This window comes from Prionailurus bengalensis, chromosome C1 (genome assembly GCF_016509475.1).
Source record: "Prionailurus bengalensis isolate Pbe53 chromosome C1, Fcat_Pben_1.1_paternal_pri, whole genome shotgun sequence".
Taxonomy (NCBI): Eukaryota; Metazoa; Chordata; class Mammalia; order Carnivora; family Felidae; genus Prionailurus; species Prionailurus bengalensis.
The window spans coordinates 185,772,381-185,788,087 of NC_057345.1; positions in this window are offsets into that span (position 1 = coordinate 185,772,381).

A 15,707-nucleotide genomic window follows, 5' to 3' on the forward strand; every position below is an offset into this window, starting at 1 on the left:
TACACACTCTTGAAAAGAGAAACTGGAAAAATTTTCTCAATAGGAATTTAAATGTACTAGCCCAGAGAGGATATGTGCACAAAAAAAGGTTTGAGAAGCCCCAAGAATCTCTAATGGGGCTGATTGGTGAAGGTCTTTGCTTATACAGACAGACTATACACTTGGAGAGGAGGCTGTTTTTTATGTGTGATCCCAAAACAAAGTTAGCAGATTTAGAAAATAGGGAAACATGGCCCAATAAACAGAACAAAATAAATAACCAGAAGTAGTCTCTAGAGAGATAGAGGTATATGAATTACCTGACAAAGAATTCAAATTAACCATTATAAAGATGCTCAACCAGCTCAGCAAAATGGTGCATGAACGAACTGAGAATATTGATGGAGAGATAGAAAATATAAAAAAGAGACAAGCAAAAATTTTCAGGCTGAAGAATATTCAAATTGAATTGAAATTGAATGAAAACATTCAATAGAGAAGTTGAACAGCAAAAGAATGAATCCATGAACTTGAGGAGAGTCCATTTGAAATTATCCAGTCAGAGGAGCAAAAGGTAAAAGAAGAATGAAAAGGAGTGATGAATCTCCTAAGAGATTCATGGGACACTGTCATGAAATAAAATAATATATATATATATATATTATAGGAATCTTGGAAATGAGAGAGAGAAAGAGCACAGAAAGCTTATTGAAGAAATTATGCCCCCCAGATTTGCCAGCCTAGGAAAGGAAATAGACGTCCAGATTCAAGAAGCTCAAAAGGTTAAAATCAGAGTAAATCCAAAGAAGTCAATAATGAAACACATTGTAATCAAACTGTCAAAAGTTAAAGAGAGTATTTTCAAAGCAGGAAAAGACACATACAAGGGGTACCTATAAGATTATAAGCAGATTTCTCAGCAGAAGTCTTGCAGGCCAGGAGGGAGTGGAAGGATATTTTCAAACTGGTCAAACAAACAAACAAACAAACATGCCATCCAAAAACTATGCCTGGGGGGCTCAGTGGGTTAAGTGTCAGACTCTTGATTTTGGTGCAGGGCATGATCCCAGGGTGGAGGGATTGAGCCCCACATTGGGCTCCCCGCTGAGCGTGGAGCCTGCTTGAGATTCTTTCCTCCTGTCCCTCTCCCCCTCTCACACATGCATAGTCTCTCCCTTTCTCTCTGTCAAAAAAAAAAAAAAGTATGTCTGGAAAAACTGTCCTTCAAAAATGAAGTAGAAATAAAGATTTTAGGGACGCCTGGGTGGCTCAGTAGGTTAAGTGTCTGACTTCACCTCAGGTCATGATCTCATGGTTTGTGAGTTTGATCCCCACATGGGGCTCTGTGATGACAGCTCAGAGCCTGGAGCCTGTTTCAGATTCTGTGTCTCCCTCTCTCTCTCTCTCTGCCCCTCCCCCCGCTCATGCTTTGTCTCTCTCTGTTTCTCAAGGGTGAAGAAACATTAAAAAAAAAAAAAGACTTTACTGGATGGGCAAAAGCTGAGGGGATTCACCATCACTAGACCTACCTTACAAGAAATTCAAAGAGAGGGTCCTCCAAGTTGAAATAAAACAACACTAGACAGCAACACAAAGCCCATGAAAGTATGGAAAGCTTGTTGGAGAGGGCAAATACACAGAATACTGTGATGGGAGTGTGGAAATAACTTTAGTTCTGGTATGGAAGTTAAAAGGCAAAAGTATAAAAGACAACTGTAAATATAAACATATGCTAATGGGTACACAATATAAAAAATGTATTTTGTGAAAGTGTGAGGGAGGAGAAGTAGAAGAGTAGAGTTTTTATATGTGATTTGATATCAACTCAAAATAGATTATTATAACTACAGCCTATTTTATGTGAGGAATTAGAAAAAGAAGAACAAATTTATCCCAAAGTTAGCAGAAGGTAGAAAATAATGAAAAACAGAGAAGAAATAAAATAGAGAATAGAAAAACAATTAAAAATCAGCAGAAATAAGAATCAGCTTTTTTTAAAATCTCAACAAAACTGACAAACCTTTGGCTAGACTAGAAAAAAAAAAGACTCAAAATTAGAAGGAGGAGACATTACGACTGATGCCACAGAAAAGAAAAAGATTATAAGAGACTACTGTAATTATACAACAACAATTTGGATAACCTAGAAGAAATGAATAAATTTCTAGAAACATTCAACCACCACGACTGGAAATCTGAATAGAACTCTAAAAGTAGGAAGATTGAATCAGTAATCAAAAATCTCCCAACAATAACAACAAAACTCCCCAACCAGATGGCTTCCCTGGAGAATTCTACCAAACATTTTATCAAACATTACCAAAACTCTTCCAAAAGATCAAAGAAGAGAGAGTATTTGCAAACTCATTTTATGAGGCCATCAACAATCTCATACCAAAGCCAGAAAAAGACAACATAAGAAAAGAAAAAGTACAGGCCATTTCCCTGATAAACATAGATGCAAAAGTCTTCAAGAAAATATCAGCAAACAGAATCCAACAGCACATTAAAAGGATCATAAACCATCACCAAGGAGACTTATCACTTGGATTCAAAGATGGTTCAACATAAGAACATCAATCCCATGAAAGAATCTGTATACTAAAAACTATAAAACATTGATGAAAGAAATTGAGAAGGCACAAATAAATAGAAAGATATTCTGAGTTCATGGATTGGAAGAATTAATATTGTTAAAATATCCATACTTCCCAAAGGAATATACACTTTAAATGCAATCCCTATCAGAATCCCAATGACATTTGTCACAAAAATAGAAAAGAAAATACTAAAATTCTTACAGGACCACAAAAGATCTTGAATAGCCAAAGTAATCTTAAGAAAGAAGAGACAGAGGAAACACATTTCCTGATTTCAAATTATATTACAAAACTACAGTAATCAAAATAGTATGGTAATGGTATCAAAACATACACATAGACCAAAAGAACAGAATAGAAAGCCTAGCAATAAGTTAACACATATATGGTCAATTAATTTATGACAAAGCAACCAAGAATATACAATAGGGAAAGAATAGTCTCTTCCATAAATAGTGTTGGGAGAATCAGATATCCACATGCAAAAGAATGAAACTGGACCCTTACCTTATTCAATACATAAGAAGTAACCAGAAATAAATTAAAGATTTAAGTGTAGGACAAAATATGAGACTCATAGAAGAAAAATCTCCTTGACATTGGCTTGCCTTGGCATTGATCTTTTAGATATGATACCAAAAGCCCAGGCAACCAAAGCAAACTAAGTGATTCCATCAAACTCAAAGTCTTCTGCACAGTAAAGGAAACAATTAACAAAATGAAAAGACAACCCGTGAATCAGGAGAAAATATTTGCAAACCATATATCTGATAAGGGGTTCATATTCAAAATATATAAGGAATTCATGACTCAAAACCAAAAATATAAATAATTCAATTTAAAAAGTGAGTAAAGGACTTAAGTAGACATTTTTTCTCCAAAGAAGTGTGCAAATGGCCGATAGATATATGAGAAGATGGACAACATCACTAATCCTTAAGGAAATGCAAATCAAAACCATAAGGAGATATCATCTTGTTAGATGGGGCATTATAAAACAAAAACAAAACCAAAAAAAACCAAAAATAACAAGTGTTGGTGAGGATGTGAGGAAACTGGAACTATTCCACACTATTAGTAGGAATGTAAAATGGTGCAGCCACTATGGAAAGCAGTATGGAGATTCCCTCAAAAAACAAATAAAACAAAACAACAATAACAAAACTGCCTTATGACGCAGCAATCCTACTTCTGGGTATTTATCCAAAAGAGTTGAAAATAGGTTCTTGAAGAAATATTTGAGCTCCTATGTTCATTACATCATCATTAACAATATCCAAGAGGTAGAAGCAACCTGAATGTCCACTGACAGATGAATTGATAATGAAAATATTGTGTATATGTACAATATAATATAATTCATCCTTTAAAAAGAAGAAAATTCTGTTACATGGTACAACATGGATAAACATTAAGGATATTGTGCTAAGTGAAATAAACTAGTCCTAGAAGGATAAATACTACATGATTCTATGTATAAGAGGTATCTAAAATAGTGAAACTCACAGAAGCAAAAAGTAGAATGGTGCTTTCCAGGGACTGGGGAGGAGAGAAATGAGGAGTCACTGTCCAATAGGTATTGAGGTTCAGTCATGCAAGATTAAAAAGTTCTAGAAATCTGTAGAACAATGTGCATATAGTTAATAATACTATGCTATATGCTGAAACATTTATCAAGAGTATACAACTCATATAGTGTGGTTTTTTACCACACACACAAAAAATGAAAAGCCCATGCTGATTTGCATGGGCATTTCTGTATTCTTTCCTTTTTAACAATAGCAGAGTTGTCTGGTTTCAGTGGTTTCTTGCTAAGTGATTGGCAAACTACTACCATGGGCCAAATTCAGTCTGCCATCTATTTTTGTAAATAATCTTTTATTGGAACACGGCCAGGCCCAATTATTTATATATTGTCTGTGGTCACTTTGTGCTACAGTGAGAGCTGCATAGGTGTGACTGAGAACCTGTGGCCCACAAAACCTAAACTATTTGCTATCTGTCCTTTTACGGGAGAAGTTTGCCAACTTGTGTTCTAGATGGTGGGGAATTTCTTTAACAAATCTTGCTTAGTCCTATTTACAGCTAAGCATGTGTATGTTCAATAACTGTGGGTCATGACGGTACTGCTGCTACTGATGATAACATTGAAATGTAAACTCTATAATTCTTTGAACATGTAAAATTAATATGAAGAATTAGTATAGAATTTCAAAACTGGACTGAAATTCTGTCTCATCTGTTCCAATGGACAGGGGAAATGAGACACAGCAGAGCAAATTCTGATAGTTATTACTGTAATACAAACCACTCCAAAACATAGTGGCTTAAACCAGCAACTGCCTATTATTTCTTGAGTCTATGGGTTCACTTAGCAGATCTGTTCTCTGGCTGGCCTCTGGTGATATCAACTAGCCTTGCTCAAGCATTTACAATGAGCTAGTGACTTGGCTAGCAGCTGGCTGGGCAGGGCTGGCCTCAATTTAGTGACTTAGCTCTCTTCCAAATGCCTCTCCTATTCCTTCCGCGGGGTGGCCTGGACATACTTTCATGACAATGGGAAGTCAGAAGGTTCCTGAGACACAATGGACATGTACTTTTTTAAGCATTTGTTTTTATCAACTTTGCTAGTGTTCACTGACCAAAGTAAGTCCTATGACAGACCCCGGAGTCTGTGTGAGCCCAAGGGATATGGATACTGGGAATTATGAAAAAGTAGGACCACTGGTATGATCAGTTACACTGAATAACTCATGCTAAACCAGAGTATTTTAGCAGCTGTCATGCCTCTCCTAAGCTCTTTCTATCACACCAAATAATTATTATTAATGTTGTTTATTACATAAGTGAAAGCATTCTGTTGTAGATAAAAAAAATAGTAAACAGAGTTTAAGTTGGTTGATCATAATCATACACACCATTCTTCGAACAGATATACAACATAAGGTGGTTAGCAAAAGCATGAGTAGGGCAGTGGTCACCTCAGGGCAGATCTGTTTTTTTCTGTAACTCTCTCACTACCTCCCCCTTAGCACACACTATACTATTTCAGAATATTAAGGGGGAAAAAAAGATAATATATTTTAAAATTGAGCTCATTCTCTTAAGCTTCAAATAAGGTATCTTAATGGGCACTAAAAAGGAAATAATTTTTTACTTATGTATACATTGGCATTTTTCCATAAAGAATTGGTATGGTGCTTATATAATAAAGAATAACATTAATCAATGAATCAGTCCATCTTTTCTACGAAGGCTCGAATCCGATATAAAGGAAATGCATGAAGCTGAGGCTATTTTTGTGTTACACATATTTGAGACTTACTAAGATAAAAGATAAAGACCAAATAACTTTAATTTTCAAATATTTGCTGACCTAGGGTACAGAAGTGATTTACAGAAGGTAAAACAGCAGAGACCCTGTACGGTACATGCTTTTATTTATTTCAGCGCGTATTAGTTGAGCAGTTGCTAAGCATCTAGACACACACACACACACACACACACAGTATGTCATTGATCTTTCTTTTGCACACTCACTATTTGGTTGTTTTGCTGTTCACTTTGATTAGTACTAGCACAAAATTCAGTGGAAAGCACAAAACTTAAAAATGCCATTGGACACAGTGCATTCAGATTCCGTTCGCAGCAGAACCATAACTTTGTTCTGGGAGATGTGGATGGTTAGGGGTTTAGTATTAGCAGTGTGTGAACTAGTCCAGTGTGTAGACTTTGGAATTAACTGGCCCGTTTTGGGATGCTTATTCTGTTAACTCCTAAGTGTATGACCGTGGACAAGTACCTTGACTTCACCAAGCTTTCATATGAAGAGCCTAGTGTGCTCTGTCAGTGACCCATAAGCATGATTGCTTATTAAGTTTCTAAAACAAATAGCACTAGGATTTATTGAGCACTTTCTCTGTGTCAGATATTGATCCAGGTGTTAGGATCCAAATAATGATGATAGCTAATAGATTTTGACCGATATCTCTCAATTTTGCCAGTAAGCAAAATTCCTAATCTGAAACTTTTGGAGTCAGATATGATTCAGAATTCAAAGTTTTTAAGATACTGAAACAGCACCGTAACATTTATAGAATATATAACATCCCTAGAGCGTCTGAGGCAACGTCCCTAATCAAACACATTAACTTTTCTGTACTGAAATACATGAATAGTTACATTAAATGAGATTAAGTCTCTAAATACTTTCACATTAGTTTAGGCCATCAAATGAGTTTATTTTGAATTTCAGAATTGTGAATAAGGGATTTTGTCCCACTTGATTTAAAATTTTTTTTTAATATTTATTTATTTTTGAGACAGAGAGAGACAGAGCATGAATGGGGGAGGGTCAGAGAGAGAGGGAGACACAGAATCGGAAGCAGGCTCCAGGCTCTGAGCTGTCAGCACAGAGCCCGACGCGGGGCTCGAACCCACGGACCGCGAGATCATGACCTGAGCTGAAGTCGGCCGCTTAACTGACTGAGCCACCCAGGCGCCCTGATTTTGTCCCACTTTAACCTATGAAGTTGGTACCATTATTTATTCTTGCCACTTCCGGTTTTAGGAAATTGAGGCGTAATGAGGTTAAATAACTTATCCAATTGTACCCAGCTACAAAGAAGCAAACCAAGGTAATGTGGCTCCAGAATAACTCTCTGAACTAAATGATGTCAGCGATAAAGAAGATAGACTATGAGGAGCTGGAGACACTCAGAGTCCACCGGAAGGGACATGTAGTTGACAGGCATGGCGCACAGCAGGAAGAGAGGTGCCAGGGGTGCCCAGGGTGTGTGGGAACCACAGGAAGGTGCAGATGACCCTCAGGGGTGGTGGGGCGTGGCCCACAACCCCAGAACAAACAGGACCTCTGTAGCTCTTAGGTAGCTACCAGTCTAAACGTTAATTTACAATCTACAGTTTCTTGTGGTATGAGGTTTGCAGCGGTAGAATCTTGACTTCTAAAAGATACCCTATTTGTTTTAAACAAAACCTGGATTTCCATTGCTAAGGAAAGCTGGCCAGAAAACCCAAGGCATTTGAGGGCAGCCAAGTTAAATATTGTATCTCTTTTTAAGAAGTTAATCCCCCTGGGTCTTTGACCTTTGTTCTTTGCTCCCAAAGGCAGCGACATATGCTGTTTATCTTGCCAAAAATAGTTAAAAGTCATCTAGGAGCTCTCTGCTGAGTGGGCCAACCGGCTTTGACCTTTCTGACTAGACCAACTCCTGTTACGTTAACCTCTGACTTCAGTCCTCTTAATGGCAATATTCCCCAGCACTGTAATTTCCCTCCCACTGTGTTCTCTCAGGCAAATATTTACTACTGAGGTTTCACAATTTATTTTTCAAACAAAGTGGCAGGGACCACCCCATGCCACCACATCCTCATTTCATATTAGAACCCATCATTGCCGAGATATAATTTTACCAGAACAAATGTGCTTTAGGGACTTTTGACATGAGATGAAGGCTCGACTTCCTATCAAAACCAAAACCGGGCCCTTGTCAGCGTCGAGATGGATATAAACAAGAAATGCAAGCCTGTAATTGGTGATGGAAATCAGATAAGACCTCTTTGAATACAACCATTGATACAAAAATGTGAACTCGAATTACCTTTGATTAAGTCACTTAAGAAAATAAAGCCGGGGCGGGTTTAAAAGAGATTCTGAACACGCTTGTGAACAAGATCTTGTAGTTTCCAGCCTCTCAAAGGCAAGCTGAAGAAAATTAAAGTCAGAACCCAAGGCTTATGAAATGACACAGAACTCAGAATAGACCTCCCCGCAATCTTCAACAATCCGTAGGTCTCAAATATGGTAGAAGTCCAGTGATGATTCCTTTGGAAGCTGCAGTGGGTTCTTTCTATGCAACGGACATCCAACTCTCTATGGAGTCAACATTCGTACTTAACTTTTTGTGAGCTCTGAGAAATTGAGCCCAACCAGTGACTAACAAGTTAACAAACAACCTCTACTTAGCTGCCTGGTGTGAATTATTCAGTGATCCTCTTAATAAAAATTGTTCAATAATCCTCTTTATCCCTGATGAGTTCTTGTACAGAAGGACAGCCTGTTCTAACCTTGGACATCTAACTCTAGAAGAAATAAAATTCAAAAGGATGAAGTTATTTTCTGCTCCGTTTTTTACTTTTTGCTTGAAGCTTCCCAGGTTTAGCCACTATGCACAATTTCCTAAAGCTAATTTTCTCATGTATTGACATGGAAGAAATCATAATTGAATATTATATATTTTATTTGGTTAAAAATGTTCTAAGCTATGTTCCGATGCCAAAAAGGAGTTGGTGGCATTTCTTTAATAATTATCGAAAATGCTTAAGAAAGGAGGCGGATATAGATGTAAATAGAACTGTATTTTAAATCATTAGGCTTTATCAGTTAACAAACATGTAGGCAAATATAGGAAGAAAATAAATATACCATATGAAAACATGTTTTAGGTTCTTTGGATTTTTTAGCATGTGAGTATTGCTTTCTATCATTATGTTATAAAAGCCAGATCTTATTATCTCATTTGGGCTCTATCTTAGAAAAAATGGGAACATTCTACAATACATATGTAACCTTTCAAAGTCTGCTTCAGGCTTCATAGACAATACCACATAAAAATCTTACATATTTAAAAAAGAAAGAAAAAAAGAAAATGACAGTATCTTTTAACAGATGGCAATGCAACAAGTTGAAATTTTGATACTCTGTATTATATTTAGAGTGTTACTTTAAAAATAGTAAATGCTCCATTACCTACCCTGGCTATTTTTAGTCCTGACTTGTAGCCTAAGTTATTCTATATTTATAGTTATTATTAAAAAATAATTATATGGTATGCTTCAACCCACCCACATATCATATTTATGGAATAATTTTCTATCAGGATAAAATTACATTTCCACAAAGTAGTGATGTGAGGACAATTTTTGTGGGGCAGCACACAACATTCCACATTAGAATGTCCTCCAAAATACATAGGAAAGCATTACGCGAGCTCCTTTTTTTATACATAACTGTGAGCATTGGTGTAAGGAAACACATATGCAAATAAAATTAGATTCTCTAAATAATAAAGTATACTTGTCTAGAGAGAGATAAATATTAAAATTCTTTCTTTCTTCCTTCCTTTCTTTCTTTCTTTCTTTCTTTCCTTTCTTTCTTTCCTTCTTTCTTTTTTTTTCTTTTCTTTCTTTTCCTTCCTTCATTCCTTCCTTATTTCCTTCCTTCCTTCCTTCTTTCCTTCCTTCCTTCTTTCCTTCCTTCCTTCCTTCCTTCCTTCCTTCCTTCTTTCCAATCAGAGGCATTATGAAGCCATTATGTCACAACCTTCCAATTTTCTTGGGGCTGCTGTTGACACCCCTGAAGAAGTACCAGGAGAAAGGATAGGAAAGAGAAAGTATTTAATTTGGCATTTATTTCTTTATGTAGCTTCTTAGTGGAACTAAATGGTAACTGTAGTGTTAGCCCCGTCCCCGCTTTGTCACACCTGTGCTGAAGGGACCAGTAAAGCTAACATAAAACCATTGCTGGGCTACCTGTTTGCCACATTTTCCTTACAAAATAGGGTGAGTTATGAACATGTGAAGGGCATCCGTTCCCCAGTATAGAGTTCAAATGAGGCATGGGGAAAATACGGGTGTTATGTTACAAATCTCATTAAAATAGATGGGTTTCTTTATAAAAACGGTGAATAAGTAAGCCCTTAGATTTTAAAATTAAACCTGTAATAATTCTTAGGGGAAGTTGGTTTTTTTCAATGGAAATATCTTTTTTTTTTCCTTTTAAACAAGAGCCCTGGCTGTGCTCTTAATGACCACAATAATGACAGTTACCTGGAATATAAGCAGTGTCATGTGTGACTTTATCACACTTACATATCTGCAAGTCTATTCCACATAAAAAAGTAGAAAATCTCTAGGAATAGTAATATTTCCAAACCAAACAGTCAAAACAAGTTTCCTCCTGATTATTTTTTATAAGACCTATTTACAAGAGAAAGATATCTTTAGAACAGCCCACTGAAATATAGCTCCATGCACAACTGAACTCCAATTGGTCCCTTTGTACAGATAAAACTAAGACCCCTTTTTTTCTCTCTTTCTCCAAATCGTTATTGTATTTGTGCTGAAGGACTGATTGTGGGAAAATTGCATTCTCTACCATAAAAAAGAAAAAGAAAATATAATAAAACAGTAATTGGTCAATGACGATTGAAGCAACAATTTTACGGTGCGAGTCAGACACGCATCGTGACTGATCTTTGTACTTTTCTCAAGGTACAGTGCTTTCCATAAAACAAGTACTACTTGATAAAGTTCTTATTTTACACCAGGTCCCTTTATCTTGGCATATGCAATTCTATAAGTTACGTAGGCTATTAAAGTTACTTTTTTTTGTTCTATAGTACTGCCATCAATAAAAGGTCACTGATAGCATACGTGAACGTAGACTATTTTAGAAATAGAAGAATAAAACGTTCATTCCATAGGTTTCAGCATTGAGGCTATCAAGGCATGTGTGTGACCAGTGAGAAGATCTGGGTCACGGGAAGGACTTGCTAGCAAACTCATGTTTAAACTTAGCCAACTCAGACAAAGCTGGTGAGGTTCAGCCAATATCCAGGGATTTTGCCATTGAATTTATATCTCTGATTACTCTTCTTATGAGTCTTTCAGAAATTATTCAGAAATGGATTAGATTACTTTTCATTTACAAGACATCCCTATGACATTTTAAATTTCACCCTGGTATCCTCTTTATTGGCTTTTCTCCTTAAGAAAGAACAGAATGCATTCATGTTAAAAGGTGGGGTACAAAACATGGAGATTTTTTTTAACGTTTATTTATTTTTGAGAGAGACAGAGACAGAATGCGAGTGGATTAGGGCAGAGAGAGAGAGGGAGGGACAGAATCTGAAGCAGGCTCCAGGCTCCAAGCTGTCAGCACAGAGTCTGACGTGGGGCTCAAACTCACAAGCTGTGAGATCATGACCTGAGCTGAAGTTGGACGCTAAACTGACTGAGCCACCCACCCAGGCGCCCCAAAACATGAAGATTGTAAAATGAGGTTTGAGGAACTGCTAATCTCAAAAATTTCTCCTTTTTAGGCTTCCAGCATTAAAACAGACAAGTAATCAGAAAATATGTAATTAGTTGACACATTTACTCTGAGGAATTACCACAGAAGAAATGTAACTAGTGGCTAAATTTCTCATATTTTTGAGAATGAGAAACATTGAAAATAAGTTTATCTTAGGAAGAAGAGCACCATGAATTCATTGTCATTTCCTCTTACAGCATTGTTTTGCATGTGATAAGTATGTAATCGATTCTTAATACTTTGCAAGTAATAGCATTTTCATTCTCACTGCTTTGTTTTATGCAGCTTTTAAGTAATGCAGTTACTTTCATTTTGATCCTTTGAGCATTTACTCAGAAAACATGTATTGATATGTACTAGGTGAATAATGTAGTATCTAAAAAGGCAGGTTCTGTAGTTGCCTGAGTTCAAATCCTAGCCCTTCTACTTACTAGCTGCAGGGTCTTGGACAACTTATTTAATCTCTTTGTTGCTCATTTGACAGTACTAGTACTTATTCCACAGGAATTAAATGAGATGATATGTGCAAAGCACATAACACAGTACAAGGCACATAGTAAACACTCACTAATAGTAGCATTTATCATCAGGAATTCAGATTGACATTATTGATGAGGTGACCATCTCTAGGGCATTGTAATAGGTTCACTAGAAGCTATAAGGAAGAGTTAGAGCCTTTAATTTCAAGCAACTCAAAGACATGTATATCCTGTTGCGATCATGGGCCAACTGATAAAACAGTTGCTGAAGAATGAATAACTAGAGAGTACTTAAGGAAGATATGTCTTGAGGGCCTATGTACATGACAAATCCTAAGCAAAGGTGAGCTGTAAAAGGTTTGAAAGCACACTTCATTTATATTTTATATTTATAATTCAGGAGGCAGTGTAGAGAATGTACCAAATGGGAAAGGAAGAAGAGGCTAGTTGGGTGTTGAAAATATATTAGTACCATCTAAGAGAGAGCGAGTGGAGATCTAGTATACGGAAGACATTAAAGAACTGGATAGACATGAAGTGACCAACTGAGTCTGAGGAATAATTTAAAGACAATTCTTAGATTTTGGCTTATGATTTTGCTCTTCACTGAATTAGAAGAAGCATGGATTTAAGGGCAAAATGTGAATTTCTGTTTGTACTTAGGGGTCAATATTCAATGACTGTGAAAGAGATCAAAGACAGGAGCGAGAGAGATAGAGACCCAAAGTATTAGATGATAAGTTCTTTACATTAATTACCTCACTTAATCCCTTGGTAATCTTGCAAGGCTCCCATTTTCAGATAATAAAATCCAAGGTGCTATGATGCTAAGTTGTGGTCTTAACCACGATCTTATATTGTTCTGTATTAAACTTGAGGCAGTTGGAAAAATGAGTTTGAAGCTGAAGAAAACAGTCAGAACTAGTAATATAAATGCCTACATGAATGTGTAAAATCACCCATAAGTTTGTGGTAAAAAGAGAAAAAGAACCAGGAGTGAAGCCTGAGTAACAATACCATTCAGCAGGAGGGTCCAACAGTAGTTGCTGATAGAAAGAAAAAGAAGGAGAAGTCAGGGACGTAGAAGAGCCAGGGACCCGTGGTAGGAAGACAAAGGCAAGGAGGAAGGGGAGATGTGGATCATGGGAGCACATGAGAAGGAAGAGAGAACAGGCAAGTTTGGCAAGTAGTTCATTTGTAGAGCAAAGGAGTATGAAGCCCAATTACAGTAGATGGAGGACAAGGCAAGGCTGAGGAAACAGAGTCTGTGAGTGTAGATAACTCTGGGATGAGGTTTGGCAGGAGGAGAGGGAGAAAATGTGACAGTGGTTTGAGGGAGTCACTGAGTACAGCACAGAAAAAGCTAACTGACCTCATATGTGCCAAGAATTCTCCTCCTGATTTAGAGATTTTATATCACCTAATCCCCATAGCAACCTAAAAAGTGAGTATTATTACCTCCATCTTAAAAATGAGGTAACTGAAATTCAGTGATTGCATTAAATCATTTAACCAAGATCATCTAGGTGGGAAAAGTTGCGAATGAGGGCAGCCTTTGCCGAGGAAGTGGCTTGTCTCTGTTTCTCAAAGATTAGGATTTTTGGCAAGTGGAGATGAGGGGAGAGGATACTTCACAGGGAAGGAAGAACATGAGTAAAGCCAGAGGTGGTGAAAAAAGGGGGTTCAGCCTGGCACCCCTGGCATGAGGGGCACACTGAGACAGGCTGGATGCCACGTTGAGAAGCAGAAGTGTGGGTGAACAATGTCACTGTAGAAAGGCCGGGGCAAGTTTTTTTTTTTTTTTTTTTGAGTAAAGAGAGAGCAATGAGGTTATGCTTTAGAAAATAATTTAAAATTTTCTTTATTTGAAAAACAAGTACAAACTCAAGCCATTAAAAAATTTAAATCACCCATCTAAAACAATCTTTGAAACAGGAAAGCATATCAAAGTGTAGTTATAGCATATTGAAAAAATAATTATGGCAATAACATTATGCATTAGGTTGAACCATATGAAATGGTCGTTTTTGTTATGTCAAAAATTGTCAACCATTGATGTCAACTTCAGACGGTTCAACCTAAGATTTCTTGCTAGTTACAATCAGAGAAAATGCCGTAGTTTTAAATACTTTTATTGTTCAACAAGACAGAACTAACCTACCATTAAATTCAAGGAACTTGGCACAAAAACAGACACATAGACCAATGGAATAGAATAGAAACCCCAGAACTAGACCCACAAACGTATGGCCAACTCATCTTTGACAAAGCAGGAAAGAACATCCAATGGAAAAAAGACAGCCTCTTTAACAAATGGTGCTGGGAGAACTGGACAGCAACATGCAGAAGGTTGAAACTAGACCACTTTCTCACACCATTCACAAAAATAAACTCAAAATGGATAAAGGACCTAAATGTGAGACAGGAAACCATCAAAACCTTAGAGGAGAAAGCAGGAAAAGACCTCTCTGACCTCAGCCGTAGCAATCTCTTACTCGACACATCCCCAAAGGCAAGGGAATTAAAAGCAAAAGTGAATTACTGGGACCTTATGAAGATAAAAAGCTTCTGCACAGCAAAGGAAACAACCAACAAAACTAAAAGGCAACCAACGGAATGGGAAAAGATATTCGCAAATGACATATCGGACAAAGGGCTAGTATCCAAAATCTATAAAGAGCTCACCAAACTCCACACCCAAAAAACAAATAACCCAGTGAAGAAATGGGCAGAAAACATGAATAGACACTTCTCTAAAGAAGACATCCGGATGGCCAACAGGCACATGAAAAGATGTTCAGCGTCGCTCCTCATCAGGGAAATACAAATCAAAACCACACTCAGGTATCACCTCACGCCAGTCAGAGTGGCCAAAATGAACAAATCAGGAGACTATAGATGCTGGAGAGGATGTGGAGGAACGGGAACCCTCTTGCACTGTTGGTGGGAATGCAAATTGGTGCAGCCGCTCTGGAAAGCAGTGTGGAGGTTCCTCAGAAAATTAAAAATAGACCTACCCTATGACCCAGCAATAGCACTGCTAGGAATTTACCCAAGGGATACAGGAGTACTGAAGCATAGGGCCACTTGTACGCCAATGTTCATAGCAGCACTCTCAACAATAGCCAAATTATGGAAAGAGCCTAAATGTCCATCAACTGATGAATGGATAAAGAAATTGTGGTTTATATACACAATGGAATATTACATGGCAATGAGAAAAAATGAAATATGGCCTTTTGTAGCAACGTGGATGGAACTGGAGAGTGTGATGCTAAGTGAAATAAGCCATACAGAGAAAGACAGATACCATATGGTTTCACTCTTATGTGGATCCTGAGAAACTTAACGGGAACCCATGGGGGAGGGGAAGGAAAAAAAAAAAAAAGAGGTTAGAATGGGAGAGAGCCAAAGCATAAGAGACTGTTAAAAACTGAGAACAAACTGAGGGTTGATGGGGGGTGGGAGGGAGGAGAGGGTGGGTGATGGGTATTGAGGAGGGCACCTTTTGGGATGAGCACTGGGTGTTGTATG